This window comes from Pongo abelii, chromosome 13 (genome assembly GCF_028885655.2).
Source record: "Pongo abelii isolate AG06213 chromosome 13, NHGRI_mPonAbe1-v2.0_pri, whole genome shotgun sequence".
Lineage (NCBI taxonomy): Eukaryota > Metazoa > Chordata > Mammalia > Primates > Hominidae > Pongo > Pongo abelii.
Genome location: NC_071998.2, coordinates 11061649 through 11085494, shown reverse-complemented (window position 1 = coordinate 11085494; position 23846 = coordinate 11061649).

The following is a 23846-nucleotide window of genomic DNA, read 5'->3' as shown; positions in this document are numbered from 1 at the left end:
TGTGGAATGAAATGTAATGTAGTGGAAGGTGGAATTGAAGTTGGAATGGAATATAACGGAAAGTGGAATGGAAATGAATGGAATGAGGAATGGAATGTCGAAAAGAATGGAATGGAATTCAATGGGGAATGGAATGAAATGGAATGTGCAATGGAATGTGGAACGGAATTCAATGGAATGAGGAATGAAATGTGGAATGAAATGGAATGTAGAATGGATTGGAATGGAATGCAATGTGTAATGGAATGGAATTGAATGGAATGAAATTGTAATGGAATGTGGAATGGAATGGAGCGGAATGTGTAATGGAATGTGCAATGGAATAGAATTGAGGGTGGAATGGAACGTGGAATGGAAAGTGGACTATACCGTGTATTGGAGTGTGGAATGGAATGCAATGGAAGGGAATGTGGAATGGAAAGTGGAATGGAATGGAGTGGAATGAGAAATGGAATGTGGAATGGAATGGAATGTGGAATTGAGTGGAAAGGAATGGAATGTTGAATGGAATGGAATATGGAATGGAATGTGGAATGGAATGCAATGGAATGTGGAATGGAATGTGGAATGGAATGGAATGGAATGTGGAATAGAATGTGGAATGGAATTGAATGGAATGTGGAATGGAATTGAATGGAATGTGGTAACAAATGAGAAATTGAATGCAATGGAATGTGGAATGGAATGTGGAATAGAATAGATTGGAATGTGGAATGGAATGTGGAATAGAATGGAATGGAATGGAATGTGAAATGGAATGGAATAGAATGTGAAATTCAATGGAATGGAATGGAATGTGGAATGGAATGGAATGAAATGGAATGTGGAAAGAATGGATAGAATTGTGGAATGGAATATGTAATGGAATGGGAGGCAATGTGGAATGGAATGTGGAATGGGATGGATTGGAATGTGGAATGGAATGTGGAATGGAATGAGAAACTGAATGCAATGCAATGTGTAATGGAAAGTGGAATGGAATGGATTGGAATGTGGTACGGAATGTGGAATGCTATGGGATGGAATGTGGAATGGATTGTGGAATGGAATGGAATGGAATGAGGAATGAAATTCAATGAAATGGAATGTTGAATGGTATGGAATGGAATGTGGAATTCAATGGAATGGAATGTGGAAAGGAATGGAATGGAAAGGAATGGCATGTGCAATGGAATGTTGAATGGAATGGTGAATGGAATGGAAAAGAAAGTGGAATGGAATGGAATGGAATGGAATGAAGAATGGAATGTGGAATGGAATGAGGAATGCAATGGATTGTGGAATACAGTGGAATGGAATGGAATGTGGAATGGAAGGGAATGGAATTTGGAATTGAATTGAATGGAATGTTGAATGGAATGGAATAGAATGGAATGGGAAATGGAATGTGGAATGGAATTTGGAATGGAATGCAATGTGGAATGCAATGGAATGGAATGTGGACGGAAAGGAATGGAATGGAGAATGGAATGGAATTTCAAATGCAATGTGGAATGCAATGTGAAACGGAATGTGGAATGGAATGTTTAATGGAATATGGAATGGAAAGTGAAATGGAATGTGGAATGGAATGTAAAATGGAATGTGGAATGGGATGTGCAATGGAACGTGGAATGGAATAGAATGGAATGTGGAATTGAATGGAATGGAATGCCGAATGAAATGCAATGGAATCTGGAATGGAATGGATGGTATCACGCAATGGAATGGAACCCGGAATGGAATGGAATGGAACGTGGAATGGAATGGAATGGAATGCGGAAAGGAATGGAATGGATGGTATCACGCAATGGAATGGAACCCAGAATGGAATGGAATGGAACGTGGAATGGAATGGAATGGAATGCGGAAAGGAATGGAATGGAATGTGGAATGGAATGAAATGGAATGCTCAATGGAATGTGGAATGGAATTGAATGGAATGAGGAATGGAATATGGAATGGAGTGGAATCTGGAATGGAATGGAAAGGAATGCAATGTGTTATGGAATGGTGGTGAATGGAATGGAATTTGGAATGGAATGTGGAATGGAATGGAGTGGAATTTCTCATGGAATGTGGAATGGAATGGAATGGAATGGGGAATGAAATGTAGAATGGAATGGATTGTGGAATGAAATGTAGAATGTAGTGGAATGGAGTGTGGAATGCAACGTGGAAAGAAAAGTGGACTAGAACAGGGAATGAAATGTAGAATGAAATAGAATAGAAGGGAATGTGGAATGGAAAGTGGAATGACATGGGGTGTAATGATAAATGGAATATGGAATGGATTGGAATGCGGAATGGAATGGAAAGGAATGGAATGTGGAATGGAATGGAATGGAATGGAATGGAATGTGGAATGGAATGCAATGGAAATTGAAATGGAAGTGAATGGAATGGAATGGAATAGAATGTGAAAAGGAATGGAATGGAATGGAATGGAATGGGATGTGGAATGGAATGGAATGGAAAGTGGAATGGAAGGGAATGGAATGGGATGTGGAATGGGATGGAAAGGAAAGTGGAATGGAAGGGAATGAAATGAAGTGTGGAATGGAATGGAATTTAACGTAGAATGGAATGGAATGTGGAATGGAATGGAACAGAAAGTGCAATGGAATATCAAATGGAATGTGGAATGGAATGTGCAATGAAAAGTGGAATGGAACGGAATGGTATGTGGAAAGGAACGCGGAATGGAATTGCATGGAATGTGGAATGGAATGTAATGTGGAATGGAATGTGGAATACAATGGAATGGAATGTGGAGTGGAATGTGGAATGCAACTTGGAATGAAACCTGGAATATAATATAACGTGGAATGGAATGGAATGGAACGTGGAATGGAATTGAATTTAATGGAATGCAATGTGGAATGGAATGTGGAATGGACTGGAAAGGAAAGGAATGGAAAGTGGAATGGAAAGGAATGGAATGTGGAATGGCATGTGGAGTGGAATAGTTTGGAATGCGAAATACAATGTGGAATGTAATGGAATGGAATCTGGAATGGAATGGAACAGAATGTGGAATTCAAAGGAACGGAATGCAATGTGGAAAGGAATGGGATGGAATGGAATGTAATAGAATGTTTAATGGAATGGAATGCAATGTTGAATGGAATATGGAATGAAATGTGATGGAATATGTAATGGAAAGTGATGCAATGTGGAATGGAATGTGGAATAGAATAGAATGGAATGTGGAATAGAATGGAAAGGATTGTGGAATGAAATGGAATGGAATGTGTAATGTAATGGAATGGAATGTGGAATACAATGGAATGGAAAGGTATGGAATGTGGAATGGAATGCAATGGAATGTGGAATGCAATGTGAAATGGAATGGAATGGAAAATGGAATGGAACGAGGAATGGAAACTGTAATGGCACGTGCAAAGGAACGTGGAATGGAAGATGTAATGGAATGAGTAAAGGAATGGAATGGAATAAGGAATGAAATGGAATGGAATGTGGAATTCAATGGAACGGAAGGGAAAGTGGAAGGGAATGGACTGGAATGGGATGGAATGGAATGTGGAATGGAAAGGAATGGAAGGTGGAATAGAATGGAATGGAATATGGAATGGAATGCGGAGTGGAAGGAAAAGTGGAATGTAATGGAATGGAATGTAGAAAGGAATGGAATGGGTTGGAATGTGGAATGGAGTAGAATGGAATGGAATGGAATGTGGAATGCAGTTGAATGGAACGGTATGGAAGGTGGAATGGAATGTGGAATTTAACGGAATGAAACGTGGAATGGAATGGAACGGAATGGAATGTGGAATGGAATGGAACTCAATCTGGAATGTGATGTAATGGAATGTGGAATGGAATGTGGAATGGAAAGTGGAGTGGAATGGAATGGTATGTGGAACGGAAGGTGGAATGAAATGGATTAGAATGTAGAATGGAATGTGGAATGCAAAGGAATGTGGAACAGAGTGGAATGTAATGTGGAATGGAATGTGGAATGGAATGGGATGGAATGTGGAATAGAATGTGGAATGGAATGGAATTAAAAGTGGAATGGAATGTGGAATGGAATGGGCTGAAATGTGGAATGGAATGCGGAATGGAATGTTGAATGGAATTGAATGCAGTGAGGAATGGAATGGAATGGAATGCGGAATGGAATGTAATGGAATGTGCAATTAAAAGAAAGTAATGTGGAATGTAATGGAAAGGAATGTAGCATGAAGTTGAATCGAAAGTAATGGAATGTGGAGTGGAACTGAATGGAACATGGTATGGAATGTGGAAGAGAAATTGGAATGGAATTGAACGGAATCTGGAATGGAATGTATAATTGAATGGAAAAGAATGTGGAATGGAATGGAATGGAATGTGGAATGCAATGGAATAGAATCACATGGAAGGTGGAATGGATTGGAATGGAATATGGAATGGAGTGGAATCTAATATGGAATGGAATGCAAAGGAATGGAATGTTTAATGGAATGGAATGGAATGGAATGGAATGGAATGTGGAATTGAATGGAATGTGGAATTGAATGAGAAATGGAATGTGGAAAGCACTGGAATGTGGAAAGAAATAGAATGTGGAATGTAACGTGGAATGGAATGTGGAATGTAGTGAGAAATGGAAAGGAATGGAATGTGTAATTTTACGTGGAATGGAACTGATTGAAATGTGGAATGGAATGTGGAATGGAAAGGAATGGAATGGAATGTGGAATGGAATGTGGAATGGAATGTGGAATGTAATGTGGAATGGAACACGAAATGGAATGAGAAATATAATGGAATGGAATGTGGAATGGTATGTGGAAAGGAATGGATTGAAATGTGGAATGGAATGCGGAATGGAATGGAATGGAATGGAATGTGGAATGGAATTGAATGGAATGTGAAATGGAAAGAGGAACGGAACGTGGATGAGAATGTGGAATGTGGAATTAAATGGTATGGAAAGTGGAAAGGAATCGAATGAACTCTGGAATGGAATGGAATGTATTGAAATATGGAATGGAATGGAATGTGAAATGGAATGGAATGGAACGTGGAATGGAAAGGAATGGAATGGAATGGAATGGAACATATTGCAAAATGGAATGGAATGGAATGTGGAATGGAATGGAATGGAACCTGGAATGGAAAGGAATGGAATGGAATGGAATGTGGAATTGAATGGAATGGTATCTGGAATGGAATGGAATGGAAACTGGAATGGAATGTGGAATGGAAAGTAATGTGAAATGGAATGGGGAATGGATAGGAAAGGAATGCGGAATGGAAGGGAATGTAATGTGGAATGGCATGCAATGGAATGGATGTGAATGTGGAATGGAATGGAATGGAATGCAGAATGGAAAGGAATCGAATGTGGAACGGAATGGAATGCTGTGGAATGTGGAATGGAAAGGAATGGAATCTGGGATGGAATGCTATGGAATGTGAAATAGAATGAAATGGAATGGAATGTGGAATGGAAAGGAATGGAATATGGAATGGAATGTGGAATTGAACGGAATGGAATTTGGTTTGGAATGGAATGGAATGTGGAATGCAATTTCGAATGGAATGTCAAAAGTAAAGTGTAATGGAAAATAATGGAATGTGGAATGGAATGGAGTGGAGTATGGAATGGAATGGAAAGTAATGTGGAATGGAGGGTGGAACGGAATGGAATGGAATGTGGAATAGAATGTGGAATTGAAAGGAATGGAATATGGAATGGAATGGAGTGGAATGGAGTGGAATGGAACGTGAAATGCAACGCGGAATGGAACGTGGAATGGAATGAGAAATGAAATGGAAATGAATGTGGAATGGAAGGTAATGGAATGTGGAATTGAATGTGGAATGGAATGCAAAGAAATGTGGAATTGAATGGAACGGATGTGTAATTTAATGTAATGGAAAGTGGAATGGAATGTGGAATGGAATAAAATGGAATGGAACGGAACGTGGAATGTTATTGAAAGAAACGTGGAATGGAACGTGCAATGGAATGGAATGGAATGTGGAATGAAAAGTAGAGAGGAACGTGGAAGGGAATGGAACGGAAGTTGGAATGGAACGTGGAATGGAAGCTGGAATATAAGGTGGAAAGTAAAGTGGAATGGAATCGAATCGAATGTGGAATGGAATGGAATGCAATGTGCAATAGAATAGAACGGAATACAATGTTGAATATAATGTGGAATGGAATGGAAAGGAATCCAGAATGGAGTGGAATGGAATGGAATGGAATGGAATGCAATGGAAAGTTGAATGGAACGTGGAATGCAACGTGGAATGGAATGTGGAATGTTAAGGAATCGAATGTGGGATGGAAGGGAATGGAATGTGTAATGGAATGGAATGGAATGGAATGGAATTTGGAATGGAATGTAATGGAATGTGGAATGGAATGGAATGTTATGGAAAGCGGAAAGGAATGGAATGGAATGTTATGGAAAGTGGAAAGGAATGGAATGGAATAGAAAGAAACGTGGAAGGTAATGGAATGGACTGTGGAATGGAATGGATTCGAATGTATAATGGAAAGGAATGAAATGGAATATGAAATGGTATGGAATGGAATGCAGTACGGTGTAGAATTGAATGTGGATTGGAATGGAATGCAATGGAATGGAATGTGGAATTGAATGAAATGGAAAGTGGAATGGAATGGAATTGAATGTGGAATGGAATGGAATGGAATGGAAGGTGGAATGGAATGTGAATTGGAATGTGGAATGGAAAGTGAAATGGAATGAAATGGAACATGGAATGGAATGGAATGGAACTTGGAATGGAATGGATTGGAACATGGAATGGAATGTGGAATTGAAAGTGGAATTAAGCGTTGACTGGAATGTTGAATGGAATGGAATGTGGAATGGAATGTAATGGAATATGGAATGTAACATGGAATGGAAAGAAACGGAAGGTAGAATGGAACACTGAGTGGAACCACTAATGCAACGTAGAATGGAACGTGGAATGGAATGGAATGGAACGTCAAATGGAAAGTAGAATGGAAAGTGGAATGGAATGGAATGGAACGTGAAATGGAATGTGGAATATAATGGAAATGAAAGTTGAATGGAATGGGATGGAATGTGGTAAGGAATGTGGAAAGTAAAGGAATGGAATGTGGTATCAGATGTGGAATGGAATTTAATGGAGTGTGGAATGGAACGTGAAATGCAATGGAATGGAATGTGAAAGGGAATGTGTCATGAAATGTGGAATGGAATGTGGAATGAAATGTGGAATGAAATAGAATGGAATGTGGAATGGAAGGTGGAATGGAATGTGGAATGGAATGTGCATTGTAATGGAATGGAATGTGGAATGGAATGTGGAATGGAATGGAAAGGAATGTGGAATGGACGCTGGAATGGAATCTATTGAAATGTGGAATGGAATGTGGAATGGAATGTGGAATAGAATACAATGGAATGGAATTTATTGTGGAATGGAATGTGGAATGGAAAATGTAATGGAACGGAATGGAATGTGGAATGCAATGTGGAATGAAATGTGCAATGGGACGTGGAATGCAATGGAATGGAATGTGGAATGGAACTTGCAATGGTATGGAATAGGATGCGCAATGGAATGTGGAATGGAACGTGGAAAGGAAGGTGGAATGGAAGGGGGAATGGAACATGGAAGGGAATGTGCAATGGAATGTGGAATGGAAGGTGGAATAGTATGTGTGAGGGAACGTGGAATGGAACGTGGAATGGAATGGAATGAAACGTGGAATGTAATGGGATGGAATGTGGAATGGAATGCAACGGAATGTGGATTGGAATGGAATGGAATGCGGAATTGAATGGAATGGAATATTGAATGGAATGTAATGGAACGTGGAATAGAATGTGGAATGGAATGTGGAAAGAAATGGAAAGGAATGTGGAAGGGAATGGCATGGAATGTGGATTAGAAGGGAATGGCATGGAACTGAATGCAGAATGGAATGGAATGGAAAGTGTAATGCAATGGAATGGAATGGAATGAGGAATTGAATGGAATGGAACGTGGAATGGAATGCAATAGAATGTGGAATGCAATGCAAGGGAACATGGAATAGAATGTGGAACGGAATATGGAATGGAATGTGGAATGTAATTGAATGGAATGTGGAATAAAGTGGAATGGAATGTGGAACAGAAAGGAATGGAATGAAATGTGGAAAAGAATGGAATGCAATGGAATGGAATATGGAAAGTAATGGAATGGAATGTGGAAAGCAATATAATGGAATGGAATGTGAAATTGAATGGGGTGGAATGTGGAATGGAAAGGAATGGAATGTGGAAGGGAATGGAATGGAAAGTAAAAGGGAATGTGGAATTGTATTTGGAATGGAATGGAATGGAATGGAATGTGGAATGGAATGTAATGGATTGTGGAATAGAATGGAATGGAATGGAATGAGAAATGGAATGTGGAATGGAATGTGGAATGGAATGGAATAGAATGTGAAATGGAATGGAATGGAATGTGAAATGCAATGTAACGTGGAATGGAAAGGAATGAGAAATGGAATGTGGAATGGAATGTGGAATGTAATGGAATGGAATGTGGAATGGAATGTAATGGAATGTGAAATGGAATGTAACGTGGAATGAAATGGAACGGAATGTGGATTGGAATGGAATGGAACGTGTAATGGAATGAAATAGAAAATGAATTGGAATTTGGAATGGAATGTGAAATGGAATGTGGAATGGAATGTGCAATGGAAAGTGGAATGGATTTTGGAAAGGAATGTGGAATGGAACGGAATGGAATGTGGAATGGAATGTGCAATGGAGTGTGGAATGGAAAGTGGAATGGATCGGCATGGAAAGTGTAATTGAATGCGGAATGAAATGTGGAATGGAATGTTGAATGGACAGTGGAATGGAATGTGGAATGGAACGGAATAGAGTGTGGGAAAAAGTGTCGAATGGAACGGAATGGAATTTGGAATGGAATGTAGAATGGAACGTGAAATGGAGTGGAATTGAATGTAGAAATGAACGTGCAATGGAATGTAATGAGACATCGAATGGAAAGTGGAATGGAACGTGGAATAGAATAGAATGCAACGTGAAATAGAACGTGGAATTGAATGTGTAAAGGAATGGAATGGAATGTGGAATTGAATGTGTAAAGGAATGGAATGGAATGTGGAATGCAACGGAATAGGGAATGGAAAGGAATGGAATGTGAAATGGACTGGGGAATGGGATGTGAAATGGAAATAGGAATTGAATGTGGAATGGAATGGATGTAACGTGCAAAGAAATGGAATGGAACGAGGAATGGAACGTGGAATGGAACGTGGACAGCAACGTGGAATGGAAGGTGTAATTGAATGAAATGCTATATGGAATGGAGAGGAATGCAATGTGGAATCAATTGTGGAATGGAATGGAATGGAATATGGAATGGAATGAGGAATGGAATGTTGAATGGAATGGAATGGAGGGTGGAATTGAATGGAATGGAATGAAATGCGAAATGCAATGTGGAATGGAACGTGGAACGGCAGGAAATGGAATGGAGAATGGAATAGAATGGAATGTGGAAAGGAATGGAACGGAACATGGAATGGAAGGTGGAACAGAACGTGGAATGGAGAGTGGAATGGAATGTGGAATGGAAAGGAATGCAATGTGGAATGGAATGTGGAATGGAATTTAAAGGAATGTTCAAAGGAATATGGAAGAGAATGTGGAAGGGAATGTGGAATGGAAAGCAATAGAATGTGGAATTGAATGTCAAATGGAAAGTGGAATGGAAAGTGGAAAGGAATGGAATGGAAAGTGGAATGGAATGTGGAATGGAACGTGGAATGGAATATAAAATGGAATGTGGAATGGAATGTGAAATGGAACGTGGAATGGAATGTGAAATGGAATGAAATTGAACATGGAATGTAACGTGGAAAGGAATGTGGAATGCAATGGAATGGAATGTGGAATGGAATGTTGAACGGAATGGAATGTGGAATGGAATATGCAACTGAATGGAATGGAATGTGCAAAGGAATGTGGAATGGAATGTGGAAGGGAATGCTGTGGTATGTCAAATGGAATGCTCAATGGAATGTGAAATGGAAAGTGGAAAGAAATGTCGAAGGGAATGGAATGGAACATGGAAAGGAATGGAATGGAACGTGTAATGGGTCGTGGAATGGAATGCAGAAAGCTATGTGGAAAGGAATGCAATGGAATGAGGAATGGAATGTGAAATGGAATGTGGAATGGAATGGAATGGAAAGGATTGTGGAATGCAATGTGAAATGAAACCCAGAATAGAATTTAATATAATGGGGAATGGAACGTGGAATTTAACTGAATGGACTTTGGAATGGAACGTAGAATAGAACGTTGAATGGAATGTGGAATGGAATGGAATGTGGAATGGAATGGAATGTGGAATGGAATGGAATGGACTGTGGAATCTAAAGTGGAACGCAATGGAATGGAATGGGGAATGGAATGGAATGGAATGTGAAACAGAATGCAGAATGGAACATGAAATGGAATGTAGAATGGAATGCAATGCAATGTGGAATGGTATGGTATGGAATGAGTAATGGAATGTGGAACGGAATGTGGAATGGAATGGAATGAAATGTGGAATGGAATGGAATGGAATGTGGAATGGAATGGAATGGAAAGTGGAATGTAAAGTAGAATGTAAGGGAATGGGATGGGGAATGGAATGGAATGGAATGTGAAATGAAATATGGAATGGAATGTAAAGTGGAATGTGGAATGGAGTGGAATGCAATGAGGAATAGAATCGAATAGAATGTGGAATGCAATGCGGAACGGAAAGTGGAATGAAATGTGGAAAGGAAAGTGGAATGGAATGTGAAATGGAATGTGGAATTGAACGGAATGGAATGTGAAATTGAATGGAATGCAATGTGGAAGGGAATTTGGAATGGAATGGAATGCAATGTGGAATTTAATGTGGAATGGAAAGGAATGCAATGTGGAATGGAATGTGGAATGAAACAGAGAATGGAATAGAATGGAATGTGGAATGGAATGGAACGGAATGGTATGGAATGATTAATGGAATGGAATGGAAAGTGGAATGGAATGGAATGGAATGTGGAATGGAATGTGGAATGCAATGGAATGGAATGTGGAATGGAATGAAATGGAAGGTGGAATGGAATGTGGAATGGAATGTGGAATGGAATGGAATGAATTGTGGAATGAAATGTGTTTTGGAATGAAATGAAATGTGGAATGGAATGGACTGGAATGTGGAATGGAATGTGGAATAGAATTTAATGGAAAGTGGAATGGAACGTGGAATGGAAGGGAATGGAATGGAGTGGAATGTGGAAAGGAATGGAAAGGAATGTGGAATGCAATGTGGAAAGGAATGTGGAATGGAATGGAATGAAATGTGGAATGGAATGTTGTTTGGAATAGAATGGATTTGGAGTAGAATGGAATGGACTGCGGAATGGAATGTGGAATGGAATGTTGAATGGAATGTGGAATGGAATGGAATGGAAGGAATGTGGAATGGCATGTGAATTGGATTCCAATGGAATGTGGAATGGAAAGTGGAAAGAAATGCAATGGAATGAGAATGGAATGTGGAATTGAAAGTGTAATGCAAATTGGAATGGACTGTGAAATGGAATGTGGAATGGAATGTGGAAAGGAATGTGGAATGGAATGGAATGGACTTTGGAATGGATTGTGGAATAGAATGGAATGCAATGTGGAATGGAATGTGAAACAGAATGTTTAATGGAAAGTGGAAAGGAATGGAGTGGAATGTCGAATGGAATGTGGAATGGAAAGTGGAATGTAATGTGGAATGGAACGGAATATAATGTGGAATGGAATGTGGAATGGAATGTGGAAGGGAAAGTGGAATAGAATGGAATGGAATGTGGAATGGAACGTGAAATGCAATGTGGAATGGAACGCAATATAATGTGGAATGGAATGTGGAATGGAATGTGGAAGGGAAACTGGAATAGAATGGAATGGATTGTGGAATGGAACGTGGAACGGAACATGGAATGGGACGTGGAATGGAACTTGGAACGGAACATGGAATGGAACGTGGAATGGAACATGGAATGGAACGTGGAATGTGCTGTTCAATGGAATATGGAACGGAAAGTTGAATGGAATGGAATGGAAAGTGGAATTGAATGTCAAAAGGAATGGAATGGAAAGTGGAATTGAAGGGAGAATGCAACGTGGAAAGGAATGTGGAATGGAAGGTGAAATCAAATGTGGAATGGAATGTGGAAGGGAATGTGGAGTGGAATGGAATGGAATGGAATGGAATGTGGAATGGAACTTGCAATGTATCGTGGAATTGAATGTGGAATGGATCGTGGAATGGAATGTGAAATGGAATGTGGAAAGGAACGTGGAATGGAATATGGAATGGAACGTGAAATTGAATGGAATGGAATGTGGAATGGAACGTAGAATGTAATGGAATGGAATGTGGAATGGAATGGAATGAAAAGTGAAATGAAATCTGGAAAAGAAAGTGGAATGGAATGGAATGGAATGTAGAATGGAACGTGGAATGGAATGTGCAACGGAATGTGGAATGGAATGGAATGTAATATGGAATGGAATGTGGAATGGAACGGAATGTAATGTGGAATGTAAAGTGAAATGGAATGTGGAATGGAATGGAATGGATTGTGGACTAAAACGAGGAATGTAATGGAATGGAAGGTGGAATGGAACTTGGAATGGAATGTGGAATGGAACGTATAGTGGAAAGTGGAATGGTATGTGGAATGGAATGGAATGGAATCTGGTATGGAATGGGGAATGGAATGTGGAATGGAATGTGGAATGGAATGTGGATAGGATAGTGGAATGCAATGGAATGGAATGCGGACTGAAACGAGGAATGGAATGGAATGGAAGGTGGAATGGAACATGGAATGGAATGTGGAATGAAATGTGTAATGTAATGTGGAATGGAATGTTTAAAGGAATGGAATGTAATCTGCAATGGAATATGGAATGGAATGTGGAATGGACTGTATAATGGAATGGAATTGGATGTAGAATGAAATGGGGAATGGAAAGTCTAATTGAATGTCGAGTGGAGTGTGGAATAGAACGTGGAATGGAACATGGGTTGGAACGTGGAATGTGATGTTCAATGGAATATGGATTTGAAAGTTGAATGGAATGGAATGGAACGTGGAATTGAACGTGGAAAGGAATGTAATGTGATGTGGAATGGATCGTAGAATGGAACATGGAAAGGAATGTGGAATGGAACGTGGAATGGAATGTGGAATGCAATGTGGAAGGAAATGTGGACTGGAATGGAGTGGAATGGAATGGAATGTGGAATGGAACGTACAATGTATGGTGGAATTGAATGTGGAATGGAACGTGGAAAGGAACGTGAAATGGAATGCGGAATGGAATGTGGAATGGATTATGGAATGGAACATGAAATTGAATGGAATGGAATGTTGAATGGAGTATGGAATGGAATGGAATGGAATGTGGAATGGAACGTGGAATAGAATGTGTAACGGAATATGGATTGGAATGGAATGGAATGTGGAATGCAATGTGGAATGGAACGGAATGTGGAAAGGAATGTGGAAAGTAAAGTGGAATGTAATGCAATAGAATGTGGACTGAAACGAGAAACGGAATAGAATGGAAGTTGGAATGGTACTTGGAATGGAACATGGACTGGAATGTGGAATGGAATGTGAAATGGAATTTGTAATGGAATGTGGAAAGGAAAGTGGAATGTAACGGAATGGAAGGTGGACTGAAACGAGGAATCCAATGGAATGGAAGGTGGAATGGAAACTGGAATGGAACATGGATTGCAATGTACAATGGAATGTGAAAAGGAATGGAATAGAATCTGGAATGGAATATGGCAAAGAATGTGGAATGGAATGTGGAATGGAATGGAATGGGATGTAGAATGAAAAGTGGAATGGAATGTGGAATGGAAGGGAATGGGATGTAGAATGAAATGTGCAATTGAATGTGGAATGTAATGTGGAATGGAATGTCGAGTGGACTGTGTAACTGAATGTGGAATGGAACGCAATGGAATGTCGAATGGAATGTGGAATGGAAGGTGGAAGGCAACTTGAAATGTAAGGGAAAGGAAATTGGAATGGAACGTGGAATGGAATGGAGTGGAACATGGTATGGGACATGGAATGGAACGTGGAATGGAATGGAATGGAACGTGGAATGTAATGTGGAGTGGAATGTGAAAATGAATGGAACGTGGAATGGAATGGAATGGAACGTGGAATGTAATGTGGAGTGGAATGTGAAAATGAATGGAATGTGGAAAGAAATGGAATGGAATGTTTAATGGAATGCAAAGGAATGTAGAATGGAATGGAATGGCATGTGATATGGAATGAGGAATGGAATGCGGAATGGAATGGAAAGGAAAATGGAATGGAATGGAATGGAACGTGGATTGGAATGTGGAAAGGAATGGAATGGAAAATGGAATGGAATTGAATGGAATGTGGAAAGAAATTGAATGGAATGGAACGGAATCTGGAGTGGAATGTGGAATGGAATGGAATGGAATGTGGAATGGAATGGAATGGAATGTGGAATGGATTTTGGAATGGAATGGAATGCAATGTGGCATGGAATGAGGGATGGAATGGAATGGAATGTGGAACGGAACGTCGAATTGTATGGAATGGAATGTGGAATGGAATGTGGAATGGAATGTTGAAAGGAAAGCAATGAAATGAGGAATGGAATGTGGAATGGAAAGGAATGGAAAGTTAAATGGAATGGAGTGGAACTTCGAAAAGAATGTGGAATGGAATGTGGAAGGGAATGTGGAATGGAATGGAATGGAATGTGGAGTGGAATGGAATGGAATGTGGAATAGAATGGACTGGAATGGAATGGAATGCGGAATTGAATGGGATGGAATGTGGAATGCAATGGAATGGGATTAAATGTAGAATTCAATGGAATGGAATGTAGAAATTAATGGAATAGAATGTGGAATTTTATGAAATGCAAAGTGGAATAGAATGTGGAATAGAATGTGGAATGGAATGTGGAAAGTAATTCAATGGAATGTGGAATGTAACAGAATGGAAAGTGGAATAGAATGCAATGGAATGGATTGTGGAATAGAATGGAAGGCAATGGAATGGAATGTGGAATGGAATGGAATGGAATGTGTAATGCAACAGAATGGAATGAAATGTGGAATTAAATGGAATGGAATGTCGAACGGAATGGAATAGAATGTGAAAAGGAATGGAATGGAACGTGGATTAGAATGTGGAATGGCATGTGGAATGGAATGTGGAATGTAATTGAATGAAATGTGGAATATAATGGAATGGAATGGAATGGAATGTGGAATAGAATGGAATGCAAAGGAATGGTATGTGGAATGGAATGGAATAGAATGTAGAATGGAATCTTGATTGGAATGTGGAATGGAATGTGGAATGGAATGTGGAATGGAAAGGAATGTAATGTGGAATGCAATGTGGAATGGAATGTGGAATGGAAAGTGGAAAGGAATGGAATGGAAAGTGGAATGGCACATGCATTGGAATGAAATGGTACGTGGAGTGGAAAGTGGAATGGAACGTGGAAGGGAACGTGGAATGGAATGTAATGTGGAATGGAATGTAATGTGGAATGGAATTTGAAATGGAATGTGGAAAGGATAGTTGAATGGAATGTTGAATGGAATGGAAAGGAATGTTTAATGGAATGTGGAATGGAATCTGGAATGGAATGTGGAATGGAAAGTTGAAGTGAAAATGAAAGGGAATGGAATGGATTGTGGAATGGAATGTGGAATGGAATGTGGAATAGAATGTGGAATTGAAGGTGCAATGGAAAGGAATGGAATGTGGAATGCAATGTGGAATAGAATTTGGAAAGTAATGTGGAATGGAATTGAAGGTGGAATGGAATGGTTTGGAATGCGGAAAGAATTGTGGAAAGGAATGAAAAGGAATGCGGAATGGAAAGGAAAGGAATTTGGAATGGAATGTGGAATGGAAAGGAATGGAATGTGGAATGGCATGTGGAAAAGAGTGTGGAATGGAATGTGGAATGCAAAGTAAAAATATGTGGAAAGAAATGTGGAATGGAGTGTGGAATGTAATGGGGAATGGATAGGAAAGGAATGTGGAATGGAATTTGGAATGGAATGTGCAATGGAATCGAGTGGATTGTGGAATGGAATTGAATGGAATGCTGTGGAATATGGAATGGAATGTGGAATGGAATGTGGAATGCAATGTGGAAACGAAGGTGGAAAGCAATGGAATGGAAAGCGGAATGGAATGTGGAATGGAATGGAGTGGAACGTATAATGCAGTGTGGGGTGCAATGGAATGGAATTTGGAATGGATTGTGGAATGGAACGTGGAAAAGAATTTGGATTGGAATGTGGAATGGAATGTGGAATGTAGTTGAAAGGAATGTGGAATGGAATGGAATGCAATGTGGACTATATTTTGGATTGGAATGTGGAATGGAATGTGGAATGTAGTTGAATGGAATGTGGAATGGAATCCAATGGAATGTGGAATTGAATGGAATGGAACGGATGCAGAAAAGAATGGAATGGAAAGGAATGGAATGCGGAATGGAATGGAATGAAATGGAATGTGGAATGCATTGAAATGGAATATGGAAACCATGTAATGGAATGGAATGTAAAAAGGAATGGAATGGAATGCAGCATGTACTGGAGTGGAATGTGGAATTGAATGGAATGGAAAGTGGAATGGAATGTGGAATGGAATGTGGAATGGAATGGAATGGAATGTGGAATGGAATGGAATGGAATCTGGAATAGAATGGAATGAAATGGAATATGGAATGGAATTCAATGGAATGCGGAATCGATTAGAATGGAATGTGGAATGCAATGTAATGTAATGGATTGTGAAATTAGATGGAATAGAATGGGGAATGGAATGGAATGGAATGTGGCAAGGAATGGAATGTGGAATGGAATGGAATGGAATGTGGAATAGAATGGAATGGAATGGAATGTGGAATGGAAAGTGGAATTGATTGTGGAATGCAATGGAATGGAATGTGGATTGGAATGGAATGGAATGTGTAATGGAATGCAATGGAACGGAATGGAAATTGAGATGAAATGTGGCATGGACTGTGAAATGGAATGTGGAATGGAATGTGGAATAGAAAGTGGAATGGAATGAAATGGAACGTGGAATGGAACGGAATGGATGGTAGAATGGAATGGAATGGAAAGTGGAATGGATCGTGGAATGGAACGTGGAATGGAATGTGGAGTGGAATGTAATGTGGAGTGGAATGGAATGGAAAGTGGAATGGAATGTGGAATGGAATGTTGAGCAGAATGTGGAATGGAATGAGGAATCTAACGTATTGGAATGTGGAATGGAATGTGGAATGGAAAGGAATGTAATGTGAAATGGAATGTGGAATGGAAAGGAATGTAATGTGAAATGTAATGTGGAATGGAATGTTAAATGGAAAATGGAATGGAATAGAATGCAATGTGGAATGGAAAGTGGTATGTAATGGAATGGAACGTTGAGTGGAACGTGGAATGCATTATGGAATGGAAAGTGGAATGGAATGAAATGTGGAATGGACGTAATGGAATGTGGAATGGAATGTGAAATGGAACGTGGAATTGAAAGTTGAATGGAATGGAAAGGAATGTGGAATGGAAGGTGGAATGGAAGGTGGAAGGGAACATGGAATGCAATGCAATGGAATGTGGAACAGAATGAGGAAGGGAATGTTGAATGCAATGCAATGGAATGTGTAATGGAATGTGGAATAGAATGTGAAATGGAATGTGCAGTGGAATGGAATGTGTAATGGAATACATTGGAATGTGGAAAGGAATGTTGAATGGAATGCAATGGAATGTGGCATGGAAAGGAATGGAATGTGGAATGCAACGTGGAATGTAATGTGGAATGAAATGGAATGGAATGTAGATTGCAATCTGGAATGGAGTGTGGAACGGAATGAGGAATGGAAAGGAACTGAATGTGGAATGGAAAGGAATTGAATGAGGAATGGAATGTGGAATGCAATGAGCAATGGAATGGAATGCATTGTGGAATGGAAAGGAATGGAATAGTATGGAATATGGAATGTAGTGGAATGGAATGTGGAATGGAATGTGGAAAGGAGCGTGGGAGGGAACGAGGAATGGAACAAGGAATAGAAGGTGGAATGGAATGCAATGGAATGTGGAATGGAACGTGGAATGGAGTGGAATGGTATGTGCAATGGATTGGAATGTGGAATGGAATGGAATGGTATGTGGAATGGATTGGAATGTGGAATGGAATGGAATGGAATGGAGTGTGGAATTGACGTTGGAATGGTATGGAATGGAATGTGGAATGGAATGTGGAAAGGAGTGGAGTGGAATGTGGAAAGGAAGGTGGAATGGAATAGAATGTGGAATGGAATGGAATGAAACGTGGAATGGAACGTGGAATGCAATGTGAAATGCAACGTGGAATAGAATGGAATGGAATGTGGAATGGAACGTGGAATGCAATGGAATGGAAAGCGGAATTGAAAGTGGAATGAAATGTGTAATGGAATGTATTTGATCATGGAATGAAATGTGCAAAGTAATGGAAAGGAACGTAGAATGGAATGTGGAATGGAATATGGAATGGAAGGTGGAATGTTACATGGAATTGAATGGGATGTGGAATGGAATGTTGAATGGAATGGAATTGAATGGGGAAAGAAATGTGAAATGGAATGGAATGGAATGCGGTACCGAATGGAATGGAAAGTTGAATGGGATATGGAATGGAATGGAATGGAACGTGGCATGGAAAGTGGAATGCAGTGGAACGGAATGTGGAATGCAATGTGCAATGAAATGTGGAATGGAATGTGGAAAGGAATGTGGAATAGAGTGGAATGGAATGTGGAATTGAATGTGGAATGCAATGTGGAATGGAAAGTGGAATTGAACGTGGATTGGAATGGATGGAACGTGGAATAGAATGTGGAATGGAATGGAATGGAATGTGGAATGGAATGTGGAGCAGAAAGCAATGGAATGTGGAATGGAATGGAATGGAACATGGGATGGAATGTGAGATGTAATTGAATGCAATGTTGAATGCAATCAAATGGAATGTGGAATGGAATGGCGAATGGAATGGAATGGAAGGTGGAATGGAATGTGCAAGGTAACGTGGAATGGAATGCAATGGAATGTGGAATGGAATATGAAATGGAAAGTTGAATGGAAAGTGGAATGAAACATGGAATGGATTGGAATGGAATATGGAATTGAATGGAATGTAATGTGGAGTGGAATGTGGAAAGAAATGGAATTGATTGTCGAAAGGAATGGAATGGCTTGAGGAATCGAAAGTGAAATGGAATGTGAAATGGAATGTGAAATGTAATGGAATGGAATGTTTAATTGAATGGAAAGGAATGTGGAATGGAATGGGGAATGTAATGTGGAATGGACCGAGGAACGGAAAGGAATGGAATGTGGAATAGAACGTGTAATGGTATGGAATGGAACGTGGAATGGAACATTGAATGGAACGTGGAATGGAACGTGGAATGTAATGTGGAATGGAAGGTACAATGGAATGTGCAATGGAAAGTGTATTGGAACGATGAATTGAAAGAAATGGAACCTGGAATGCAACATGGAACAGAATGAAATGCAACGTGGAATGGAATGTGGAATGGAATGCGGAATGGAACGTGGAATGGAATGTGGAATGGAATGTTATGTAATGTGGAATGGAATGTGGAATGGATTTCAATGGAATATGGAACGGAATGTGAAAAGGAATGTGGAATAGAAGGGAAAGTAATGTGGAATGGAATGTGGATTGGAATTGAATGGAATGAGGAATGGAAAGGAATGGAATGTGGAATGGAATGTGGACAGGAATACATTGAAATGTGGAAAGGATTGTGGAAAGGAATGGAATGGAATGGAATATGAAATGGAATGTGGAATGGAATGTGGAACGGAATGTGGAATGGAATGTCGACAGGAATGCAATGGAATGTGGAATGGAATGCGGAATGGAGTAGAATGGAATGTGTAATGGAATGTGGATCGGAATGTGGATTGGAATATGGACAGGAAAGCAATGGAATGTGGAAGGGAATGTGGAATGCAATGTAATGCAATGTGGAATGGAATAGATTGGAATGGAATGTGGAATTGAGTGCAATGGAATAGAATGAAATGTAAGGTAATGTGGAATGGACCACGGAATGGAAGGTGGAATTGATTGGAATGAAATGTGGAATGGAATGGAATGGAACATTGAATGGAAAGGAATGGAATGTGTAATGGAAAGGAATATAATGTGGAATGCAATGGAATGGTATGGAATGTGGAATAGAATGGAATGGAATGGAATGCAATGTGCAATGGAATTGATTGGAATGTGGAACGGAATAGAATAGAATGTGGACTGGAATTGAATGGAATGCGGACTGGAATGTGAAATGGAATGTGGTATGGAGTGGAATGGAATGTGGAATGGAATGTTGAACGGAATGTGGAAGGGAATGTGCAATGGAATGTGGAAAGGAATGTGGAATTGAACGGAATGGAATGTGAAATGGAATGCGGAATTGAATGTGTAATGGAATGTAAAATGTAATGCAATGGAATGAGGAATTGAACGTCGAATTGAATGGAATGGAAAGTGGAATGGAATGTGGGATGGAATGTGTAGTGGATTGTGGTATGGAATGTAGAAAGGAATGTTGAATGGAATGGAGTGGAATGTGCAATGGAATGTGAAATGCAGTGCGAAAGAATCTGAAATGGAATGTGGATTGGAATTTGGAATAGAAAGTGGAATGCAACTTGGAATGGAAAGTGGAATGGGATGGAATGGAACGTGTAACGGAATGCGAAATGGAAAGGGATGGAATGTGGAATGGAATGGAATGGAATGTGCAATGGAATGTGGAAAGGAAAGTGGAATGGAATGGAATGGATCGTGTAATGGAAGGTGGAGTGTAATTGAATCGACCTTGGAATGGAAAGTACAATGGACAGTGGAATGGAATGGAATGGAATGTGGAATGGAATTAAATGTTGAATGGAATGGAAGGGAAAGTGGAATGGAATGTGGAATGGAATGGAATGAAATGGTGAATGGAATGGAATGGAATGTGTAATGGAATGTGGAATGGAGTGGAAGAGAACGTGGAAAGGAATGTTGAACAAAATGTGGAATGGAATGTGGAATGGAATGTGGAATGGAACGTGGAATAGAACGGAATGGAATGTGAAATGGAATGTGGAATGGAATGGAATGGAACTTTAAATGGAAGGGAATGGAATGTGGAACGGAAAGTGGAACGGAATGTGGAATGAAATGTGGAATGGAATCTGGAATTTAATGGAATGGAATGTGAATAGGAATGGAATGGAACGCAATGGAATGTGGAATGGAGTGTGGAATAGAATGTGGAATGGAATGTGAAACGTAATGTGGAATGGAACGGAATGGTACATGGAATGGATTGTGGAATGGAATGTGGAATGGAGTGTGGAATGCAATGTGTAATGGTACGCAATGGATAGTGAAATGGAATTTGGAATGGAATGTGGAATGGAATGTCAAATATAATAGAATTGAAAGTGGTAAGGAAAGGAATGGAACGTGGAATGGAATGTGGCATGGAAAAGAATGGAATGTGGAATGCATTGTGGAATGGAATGTGGAATGGAATTTGCAGTGGAATGTGTAATGGAATGTGGATAGGAATGTGTAATGGAAAGTGGATGGGAACGTGGAATGGAACGCGGAATGTAATGGAATTGAACGTGTATTGGAATGTGGAATAGAATGGAATGTGTAATGAAATGTGGAATGGAATGTGGAAAAATGTGGAAAGGAAAGGAGTGGAATATGGAATGGAATGTGCAATGGAATGGAATGGAATGCAATGTGGAACGGCATGCAGAATGGAATGTGGAATGGAACGCAATGTAATCTGGAATGGAATGGCGAATGGAATGTTGAAAGGAAAGTGGAATGGAATGGAATATAACGTTGAGTGGAACGTGGAATGATATCAAATGGGACTTGGAATAGAATGTTGAATGGAACGTGGAATGGAATGTGGAATGGAATGGAATGGAAAGGGGAAAGGAATGTAATGGAATGTGGAATGGAATGCGAAATGTAATGTGGAACGAAATATGGAATGGAAGAGAATGGAATGTGGAATGCAATGTGGAATGGAGTGTGGAATGGAACGTGTAATGGAACGGAATGGAATGTGAAAAGGAATGTGGAATGGAAAATGGAATAGAAAATCAAACGCAATGGAATGGAATGTTTAATTTAATGTGGAATGCAATGGAATGGAATGTGGAATGGAATGTGAGATGGAAACTAATGGACTGTGGAATGGATTGTAGAATGGAATGTAGTGGAATGAGGAATGCAATTTGAAATAGAGTGTAAGGGAATGTGAAATGGAGTATGGATTGCAATGTGGAATTGGGCATGGACTGAAATGGAATGGAGGGTAAAATGCAATGTGGAATGGAATGGAATGGAATGTGAAATGCAAAAGAATGGAATATGGAATGGAATGTGGAAAGGAAAGAAATGGAATGTAATGTAATGGCAAATGGAACGTGGAATTTAATTGAATGGACCTTAGAATGGAACGTAGAATGGAACGTTGAATGGAATGTGAAATGGAATGGAATGGAAAGTGGAATGGAAAGGAATGGAATGTGGAATGGAAAGTGCAATGGAATGGAATGGAATGAGAACTGGAATGTGGAATGGAATGGAAAGCAATGTGAAATGGAATGGAGAGAAAAGTGGAATGCAATGCAGAAATGAATGTGGAATGGAATGTTGAATGGAATGTTGAAAGGAATGTGTAATGGAACAGAATGGAATGTGAAATGGAATGTGGAATGGAAAGTAATGGAATGTGGAATGGAATGTGGAACAGAATGTGGAATGGAATGCGGAATGGAATGTGGAAATAATCTGGAATGGAACGGAATGGGATGTGAAATTGAATAGAATGGAATGTGGAATGGAATGTATAATGGAATGGAATGGAATGTCAAATGGAATGTGGAATGGAACGGAATGGAATGTGGAAAGAAATTGAATGGAATGGTATGAAATATGGAACGGAATGGAATGGAATGTGGAATGGAATGGAATGAAATGTGGAATGGAATGGGAATGGAATGGAATGGAATGTGGAATGGAATGGAATGTTATCGTATAGAATGTGGAATGGAATGCAATGGAATGTGGAATGGAATGTGGAATGGAATGGAATAGAATGTGGAATGGGATGTGGAATGGAATGGAATGAAACATGGAATGGAACGTGTAACGGAACTTGCAATGGAAAGTGGAGTGGAACGTGGAATGGAATGACTGATAAAATGGAATGGAATGTGGAATGGAATGGAATTTAATGGAATGTGGAATAGAATGTGGAATGGAATGGACTGGAAAGTGGAATAGAATGGAATGGAACGTGGAATGGAATGGAAACGAATGCAATGTGTAATGGAATGAAATGGAATGTGGAATTGAATGGAAAGGAATGTGGGATGGAATGGAATGGAATATGGAAAGGAATGGAAAGGAATGACGAATTGAATGGAACTCAACGGGCAATTGAATGGAATGGAATGTGGAATGGAATGGAGTGGAATTGAATAGAATGTGGACTGGAATGGAATGGAATGAGAACTCGAATGTGGAATGGAATAGAATGTAATCTGCAATGGAATGGAGTGAAAAGGGGAATGCAATGCAGAACGGAATGAGGAATGGAATGTTGAATGGAATGTTGAAAGTAATGTGGAAG